Genomic DNA, 9,375 nt, shown 5'->3' with positions numbered 1-9,375 from the left:
TACTCAACATTACCATTTACCAGATGTCTAGCAAACAAATTTTTATCCATTTAGTCAACAATTAAAATTGGATCAATGAGATGTAATCTGCAAATGAGATCTATGAAGAATCAGTGGGAATAATTAAGATAAAATTCTAGGTTTTCCTCTAGCTTCGAAGGCTAAATGACACATTGTCAAGTATTTCAATCTAATGTAGCAGAATTTATTAAATGATAGACATTTTGAGTTTGCAGGATACTGTTTAATTTGTTATGCATTGCTATACTTAGCACTACACACGTTGAATTGCTTCTCTTTACCACACATGTTATAGAAGATCGTTCAACGTGCCTTTAAGGAACATGGGATCTTGCCAACATTCTAAGACGTTCGGGGATGGGTTCAACTCTCCGAAGAAGAATCATACAGAGAAGAGCAACATGGTTCCTCAATTGCATTTTTTTAATCTCAAGATTCTAAGGTGCGCTCTTTTGTTATTGTTTCTGTACTCAGCTAGTTGCACTACAATTTTCCAGCACAACTAAATTAATAAGTGTCTAAGGATTCAGATTCCTCCAGTCAGTGCTGCATGCATTGACCATAGCATTTTTCTCCATTGTTGGTCTTCTTCTTGCAGCAGGTGCTACATCCTCCCAACGACAGCGCCCCATTTACCTTCGTGCATATGGTAAAAATGATCTCCGGGAAACCCTTTATGGGGTACTCTGCTACAGGAGTGGCATTAATGTCCATATTTAATAATTAGTTCCAGGTATGATTACAGATTAGACCTTCCTTCTTTAGTTGATGGCCCCATCAACTGGATCTTTATCTTTACTTTCCACATTCTTAATATGGGTCCTGTGGGTTTCAGATCATGTGGCTTGGCTTTGGCTCTTGCTCAAACTTCTGCTCTAGCTATATTCAGACTCTCAGGCTTTAACTCTGACTTGGTTTTGGGTCTAGCTTCACGGGCTGAATCTGAGAAAGAGCCTCCTACATAGACTTTACAGATATTACAATTTAAGCCTGGCATTGGCAACAAGGATTCAGATTCCTCCAGCCGGTGCTACATGCATTGACCACAACATTTTTCTCCATTGTTGGTCTTCTTCTTGCAGCAGGTGCTACATCCTCCCAACGACAGCGCCCCATTTACCTTCATGCATATGGTAAAAATGATCTCCGGGAAACCCTTTATGGGGTACTCTGCTATAGGAGTGGCATTAATGTCCATATTTAATAATTAGTTCCAGGTATGATTACAGATCAGACCTTCCTTCTTTAGTTGATGGCCCCATCAACTGGATCTTTATCTTTACTTTCCACATGCTTAATCTGGGTCCTGTGGGTTTCAGGTCTTGTGGCTTGGCTTTGGCTCTTGCTCAAACTTCTACTCTAGCTATATTCAGACTCTCAGGCTTTAACTCTGACTTGGTTTTGGGTCTAGCTTCACGGGCTGAATCTGAGAAAGAGCCTCCTACATAGTTCTCTACATTTCTTTTAACAAACCCTTCTAGACATATATGACTCTTATTCACAGCTGATTATTTTGTCTTTTGGATATTTATATGACTTCTTCTTAGATAAAGTGCAAATCAAGCTAAACAAATGTTTAGATAGAGTGCAAATCAAACTAAACAAATGTTCAAATAATGTTGTTCTAAATTGTCCTTTTCAGCATTCAACTGAGATGCTTCTGCCTCTGCCTCTGCCTTCTTTTGAAGATCTTTCTGCAAAACTATCAATTATTCCATATCTTGTGTTTTTTATTCTTGTTCTAGCAACCTCCACTGGGTGTTAGAATTTTACCTTTGTTACTCTAAACGTGTTCATCCTTCAGCAACACAGCAATACACTGCAATATCCCATAAACAAAGAAGCATACCCAACAGCAACCTTGCACTGTGTGCAGATGGGTTAAAGGTGTAGTGAAAATCAAAATCAACATGGTGCAAAAGTGATGGTGGAGTTTACATTTCTGAAGGTATTTCTCCTTGAGCATTATTTCATCTCAGCAGATCCGTGGAACTACATATTCAAATAAAAACTTTAGTTCATAAGTATTTTGTACAAATTCATACTCCTGTGCATATAAATTATCGATTAAATTCGTAGAATTACCATTCCATGATAATAAAAAAATTGTAATCTCGTAATCTTGTTCTTATTTACAAGTTTCTTTGTTTGCCTTTAGGATAGTAGGCAATTCTTATAATTAATAATTTGCAGTATTCACATCACACAAAAAATTGTAATCTCGTAATCTTGTTCTTATTTACAAGTTTCTTTGTTTGCCTTTAGGATAGTAGGCAATTCTTATAATTAATAATTTGCAGTGTTCACATCACACAACTGTACACTTTTCTCCTCTTGCTTTGCTTTTTCTGCCAAATGTTTGCACATATCAATGGAATACAATCCGTTCTATTTTCACAGGCCACGTAACTTGCTCTGATAACAAAATAATCTGTCTGGGTACTCCTGCCAAACAGATTTCATAACCAGGGAACATTGCTGCTAGAATATGGTTTGGAGAAGCAAGGAAACCAAGCTACTAAATGGTTTTAATATGATGCTCTGTTAAATCTAAGTGCAGATCAAAACACCAGTTTCATCATTAAATATAGGTCTATGAAGGTATGATGCTCTGTTAAATCTAAGAGCAGATCAAAACACCAGTTTCATCCATTAAATACAGGTCTATGAAGGTGCCCAAAAACAGAACTAAATTTGTGCCTAAATGCATGATTATTCTTCTCTGCTACGCTACATCAACGAGAAAAATCAAACAGTAAAAGGAGATTAAATGATACAACGTCGTTTCTCTACAGACAATAATAGTTCTTTATTAAAGGAGACTTTACATATATTACAATTTAAGCCTGGCATTGGCAACATCCTCCAGCAAGTGCTGCATCCATTGACAACAACATTTTTCTCCATCATTGGTCTGCTTCTTGCAGTAGGTGCTGCATCCTCCCAAACAGTAACGCTTCATTTACCTTCGTGCATATGGTAAAAATGATCTCTGGGAAACCCTTTATGGGCTACTCTGCGACAGGAGTGGCATTAATGTCCATATTTAATAATTAGTTCCAGGTATGATTACAGATCAGACCTTCCTTCTTTAGTTGACGGCCCCATCAACTAGATCTTTATATTTACTTTCCACATGCTTAATTGAGCCAATAGTTCTTTTTTACTAGAGACAAGTTCTCGAAGAAGTTCAACAAATTTTCTCCCATACATTGCTTTTAGAAAAATTGTTTTACAATACTGCAGATTTGATAGACTTCAAATACAGCTCCCCTCTATAGAAAATTCAACCAAACCCTTGCAATGTTTGCAAAGCTCATGGCTGTATGCAAAGTACAATTTGGGCTAGATAAAACAAAAGCAGCAATTTCCAAGCCATTACCGAGCAAACAAGCATTACTAGGAAGTTGTGAAGTTGTATCTGCAGGAAGAAAATTGAGGAATTTGGCCTAGATAAAACAAAAGCAACAATTTCCAAGCCATTACGGAGCAAACAAGCATTACTAGGAAGTTGTGAAGTTGTATCTGTAGGAAGAAAATTGAGGAGACTTGGAAAAACAGTTGCTATCTATTGAATGTAGTAAGGCTAGAGACCTTGAGTTACGACAACCTGCTTTAGATTTGGGAATTGCTTCCATAGAAAATGAATGGACAAAATTTGTGCTGGAAAACTCAAATGCCAATTTGTAGAGTGATCAGGTTCCAATTCTTTTATGTAAAAATGGGGGCATTTTCAGAGTGTCTCTTTTGTAACCGTTTCATTAATTAAGATGGAAAACAAGTTTTGTGGATTTCAAAATTTGATCAAATTTTAATTATGTGCATTTTCAGAGTGTCTCTCTTGTAACGGTTTCATGCAATTAAGATGGAAAACAAGTTTTGTGAATTTCAAAATTTGATCAAATTTTAATTATGTGAATGTTTTGTAAAAAGCTTTGATCAATAAAGGATATTTATTTGGTTAATATCCTTACCTCTTAAATTGAACCTTTCTTCATTTAAGAGATATGCCACTGGCAATGGACACTTTCAAGGATTTAATACCTCACATGAAACTATTGCTTATGATTTAAGATAGATGAATAGTATTTTTTTTACTAATTTTATCTTCAATGATTTTATCTTTGTCACGATGCTTCTCAAATTTAACTTAATAGAATATGATTGTCAAATTTCAGGTGCTAAATGAATCTTCATTTCAGAGATAGAGATATGCCACTGGCAATGGACACTTTCAAGGTTTTAATAGCTCACATGAAACTGTTGCTTATGATTTAAGACAGATAAATAGCATTTTGTTTACTAATTTTTATGTCATGATGCTTCTCGAATTATGCCTTACGGCGTTCCTTTGCAACATTTGGTGCAATTGCTAGTTTATGCTCTTATGGATAAATATTATTTTTCTCTTTTATTTTTAATAAATTGATGACTATTATACATGATTTTCCTAATGATGGTTTATTAATGTATTTGTTACAACATCACTCACTATTTTAGCCTCCAAGATCTTTTCCAGATTGCAAATTTGATCTCCAACTCATAATTAAATATTCCAACTCAGAAATTCACTGGAATGAGAAGTGATAGCTTTTAATTAGACGTTTTGGACAAATGAAGGAGAATCTACAAAATCCAAAACATGGGTTTTGTCCAAAACGGACCATCTTAGTTTTTTTATGATCAGTTTTCCAACATTCGGTCTGTATTAAGAGAAATGGAAGATTCTTTGAAGACGATTTTCTCATATTTGTTGTTGCGGTCATTTTCCAAATTCTTCCAATTGCAATACCAGATTCGACTTATTCCAACTAAATCATGATGGGAAGATATTTTAGATCTGATCTTATTTGTTAAGATTATGTAATCAATCCAAAATTTTAATGGAAATCATTTTGTAATCATCTTTGTTGTAACTTCCCTTTGCTCTCTGTGTATTTAAATTAAAACAAAGATCAAAGAGAAGAGGATAATAGAGGAGAATTAGAGGATAATTGGGGAATAAAGGAGGAATAATTAGGAGATATGAGATGGAAAATTCTTAGATAGGATGTAGTAGAAGAGATAAGAGATGAGAGATGGAGATGAAAAATTGTTGACTTTGAGGCAAAGCTAAGAGCTTCATTATGCTGTAATTATTTCTCTCATATGTTTTAATGAAGGTAGTTATCCATTGAGTTCTACATCCATTATTTGTAATCTGATCTGAGTTATTTGTCAAGGTGGAACTAAGTCTTGGGAATTTGGGCCCACTACCTTGGATGAGGTGCTGCCTTGAACATTTACAGTAGTTTAGTTGTGTGCATGTTTCTTTCAATTTCAATCGTTGTCCTTTAAAGTAAATTTTCATTTTAATCAAGTAATTTGATAAGCTGTTTCACTTTCCAGATTTGTTATTTCCTGCAGCTTCTAGATTTCATTTGATTTGTTACTCTAGATTAGCATTTGAATTATGTTGAGTGCAATATCTTTAATTTCCAATTCATCAAGGTGTGATTTAATTTAGCAATGATTCAAGTTGTGTGATTAGCATAATTGTTTTTCCTATCATTTACTTTCTTCTTTTTAATTTTAGTTTTATTATTCCATTCTTATATTTTATTTCTTGTTGAATGAGCTTGATAGTATAGAACACAATCATATAAAACCAGTGTTAGTTGTTGGTATTTGTCATGCATATATTTTGTCGATTGCCTTGAAATAAAAAGATGTTCCTCAAGTTGATAATTAAAGTCTAGGTGGTTAGTTGTTTTATTTATTTATTAAGCAATTAATTTTACCCAACATTTGGCTTGGGCCATGGACTGTTTGCCTCATTGAAGGTTTTAACCACATCAAGAATATTGGTGTACTGATCTGTGATCTGTTTGTGAGAGTTGTCCTTTAGTGTTCTATTTAAGGAACTTACCCTGTAAATTCCTACATCAAGCACACTCTTGTACCAGTGAAGGAAGAAAGTATAGTTGGGACAAGTATCTCAAAAGGACTAATGTTGGGAGGAAAGGAAATTCTTCAATAAATGAAGAAATAAGAGATCAACTATGTGGTGGTCTACAAACCAAAGATAATACTTCTACACATTGAAATTGTAGATATACCTGTTGAGATTCAAGAGATGTTGCATGAGTTTAGTGATATCATGGTAGATGATTTTCCAATGGAACAACCACCTAAGAGAAGTATCAAACATCACATAGAACTGATACTAGGAGAAATCCTTCTGAACAAAGTTTCTTACTGAATGACACCCAAGGAGAACGAGGAGATAAGGAAGCGGGTTCAAGGACTATCGGACAATGGGTTGATAAGGGAGAGATTGATTCCATGCTTTGTCCCTATAGTACTTAGTCTAAAGAAAGATGGAGAATGGAGGATGTGTACAGATTCTAGAGAAATAAATAAGATTATAATTAGGTACAAATTTCCATTGCCACGAATGGATGACATGATGGTGTTGGGTTGTGTTATATTCTTTCCATGAATAACTACCCTAGTTAATGAATGGGTTAGAGGAGGGGCGGAGCCCCCCCTTCGTTCGGCCGACTGCACAGCAGGGGGGTCATAGGGGTTTGAGGGGGGCATTGAGTCCCACTCTACGGATTTTGGGGCAGCACCCTAGGGAATATTTTTATTGGGCCTTATATTAGCTGGGTGGACCTACCTATGGTTTTGTGCATGGTTTTCGCACATGGTTTTGGGCGCGATGGTTTTCAGTCCATGGTATTGGATAATTCGGCATGTATATATATGTATTATAACATTGAAAGGAACATAATGAAAAATCAGGCTGGTTGTCCCAGTTTTGGGATCCGAGGGAAAATCATTGTGTATATGTGTTTTATGTGTTATGCTCTCACATTGTTTATTTTTGTTCTTATGATTCCTATGCAAGTAATTTTTTTACGGGGTTAAAACCCACATTTGGTATCAAAGGTGTTTTGGATTCAAGGATATGCCTTTGTTGTTGAGGGGTTTTGCTCGAACCTGTGGTAGACCCTGTTCAGTGAGAGATATGTGGGATCGATTCTGGTGGTGAAAGAAGATGGCGAGTAGTGGAAAGACAGAGATCGAGAAATTTAATGGTCAGAGTTTTGAGTTATGGAAACTTAAGATGGAGGATCTGTTGGTGGATAAATATCAGTGGATCACTATAGATCAAGATACTAAACCAACAAGAGTGTCCGATGAAGAATGGAAGAAGTTGGATTGGAAGGCAAAGAGCACAATATGATTGTGTGTCTCAGATTCAGTATTGTTGAATGTATCAGGGGACACTAAGATGAAGGATTTGTGGGACAAGTTAGGGACTTTGTACCAATCTAAGTCTCTGGTGAATAAATTATTCCTATGGAAAAATTTGTAAAGCCCAAGGATGAATGTTATGAAACCAACTCAAAAAAAGATAAAATGGATAGATCAATACCTTAGAATTCAGCCTCTTCGAGGGAGCAACCTCCTTTACATTAAATAAATGAACAATTCTTGGATGATTCAAATGACAAAACCTCCTTTCTATATATAGGAGTCTAAGGAGTCACAATATAACCCAGCTGACCTAACAATAATAATATAAAGCCACAAAGATAACAATAGAGGAATCCTATGGGGCACAGTAATAACAATATGGGGACAATAGGGGCACAACAATATTAGTAAGGGATACAACTACAATAGTAATGGGGTAATCACTAGTATTATAGGGACCTAACACGCCCCTCTCCTTCAAAAAAGTGTTGTCCTCAACGCTTGAGTATTTCTGGATGCTTCTGTATAAAATTTTCATCCTCCCATGTGGAATCTTCAGCGGATAAGTTCTCCCACTTCATAAGATACTCCGAAATTGATCGATTTCGTAGTTGTCGAGTTCTTGTTTCTGTGACTGCTTCTGGTTCCAATATAATTTTTCCGTCCTCGTCAACTTTTGGAAATATTGTTTGAACTGGGATCTTGTCACCTATAACCTTATTTAAACATGAAACATGGAAAACTGGGTGCAATTGAGAAGTTGTAGGAAGCTCCAATTTGTAAGCCATAGTACCAATCTTTTGCAACACCTTGTACGAACCATAATACTTTGGTGATAATTTATTATCCTTCTTAGCTTGCTTGAGGGACATTTTCTTATATGGTTGTATCCGTAGGAATACCCAATCACCTACATCAAAACTTCTTTCGCTGTGATGTCAATTTGCTTGTTGTTTCATTCTATTCTGTGCCAACACGAGGTTATCCTTTAGGAGTTGGAGGACTTGTTGTTGATGTTCCACTGCTTGAACCTTAAAATTTTCTCTTAAATATTATGTGATGGATGGTGGCTGATATCTATAAAGTGCTATAAATGGGGTCATTGTTGTTGCGGTATGGAACGAAGTGTTATACCACCATTCAGCCAGAGGAAACCATTTGACCCATTGTGTCTGTTTATCAGATACAAAGAAATGAAGATATCCTTAGAAACATCTGTTTACTATCTCAGTTTGCCCATTCAATTGAGGATGATAAGATGAGCTATGAGCTAATTTCGTACCAAGACAAGAAAATAATTATGTCCAAAAATTTCCAGTGAAAATGGGATCTCTGTCACTTACAATAATCTTTGGGATTCCATGTAGCTTTTGAATTGTTTCCATAAATGCAACAGAAACTGTATTGGCTTTAAATGGATGTGATAATGCACAAAAGTGTGCATACTTGGTAAGTCTGTCAACTACCACCATGATGACACTCTTTCCCTCAGACTTGGGTAAACCTGTGATAAAATCCATTGAAACCTCCTCCCAACGTTGGCTTGGAATGGATAAAGTTTGTAATAGACCTAGTGTCTTAATTGTTTCAACTTTTTTTTATTGGCAAACCAAACATTCTGCCACAAACTTTTGAATATCTGATTTAAGGCCATCCCAAAAAAATTCCTTCTTAACTTGGTGGTAAGTTTTTAAAAATCCTGAGTGCCCTCCTAAGGGAGAAGTGTGGAATTCCATAAGAATCTTTTGTTTTAGTTGGGAATTCTTACAGAGGTATAAGCAATCTTTGTACCATAACAAATCATTTTGCCAGCTAAATGTATCAGATGTACTGGAATCTTGTTGTAACTTTCGAATAAGTGCCCAAACGTCTTCATCATTCTTCCATTCCTCCCTTGCTTTGTTTATCCAATCTGGTTGGATAATAGAAATGGCACACAACAATGCTTCAACATCCTCATCCTTTCTTGAGAGTGCATCTGCCACCACATTTTGCTTCCCTTTTTGTAGATGATTTCAAAGTCATAACCCAACATCTTTGTGACCCACTTTTGTTGCTCTTTAGAGGATAATCTTTGTTCTAAAAAGTGTTTATGGCTAGATCATGATC

Source organism: Pinus tabuliformis, chromosome 9 (genome assembly GCF_031772625.1).
Source record: "Pinus tabuliformis cultivar Carrire ecotype Pingquan chromosome 9, CPIR1, whole genome shotgun sequence".
Taxonomy (NCBI): domain Eukaryota; kingdom Viridiplantae; phylum Streptophyta; class Pinopsida; order Pinales; family Pinaceae; genus Pinus; species Pinus tabuliformis.
This window is presented reverse-complemented; position numbering follows the sequence as displayed.